Here is a 587-nt window from a genome sequence, read left to right on the forward strand (position 1 = left end):
ATCCATTTGTGACAACTCAGGCAAAAGAAGATGCAAAGATTGTAACTGAAGAAGCCCAATTACCATTCTCAGTTGATGTGGTTTTCTACCTAGAAAAGACATAGAAGAACATGCAGAAACACATTTGAAACAAAGAAGGATGTTTAGCAGGGTGACAGCTGCATTTAAATACACTGCAACAAACAGAATATAAAATAATATGAAATAAGAGATAGCAACTTACAAGTTTTCAAACTTGGTGAAGGAGCACAGGTGGATAGTTCCCTCCCTCAAACTCAGACCTATACAAACCACAGAAATGGAAGCAAGCCTGGATCAGAGTGACTAACAGAAAATCTGTGGGCTTTCCCTGGGGAATCTGAAAGCTATTGGTTGGGTGATGGTAGACTGGAGCGAGGGCAAGCAGATACAGTGATGGACCGAACTTGCAGGAGACAGCTTTTGGGTTCACTTCGTGCTTCTCTCACAACGCCTGGAGAGGAAAATTGCTTGTTCCATCTACCTCAAGACAAAAGTCAGAAGTGGCTCATCAGATGTGGCCTTTGTATGGAAGTATTATGGCAGCACCATAGCACTGCTGGAGGGTG

This window comes from Bison bison, unplaced genomic scaffold (assembly GCF_000754665.1).
Source record: "Bison bison bison isolate TAMUID 2011002044 unplaced genomic scaffold, Bison_UMD1.0 scf7180017864162, whole genome shotgun sequence".
NCBI classification, from domain to species: Eukaryota; Metazoa; Chordata; class Mammalia; order Artiodactyla; family Bovidae; genus Bison; species Bison bison.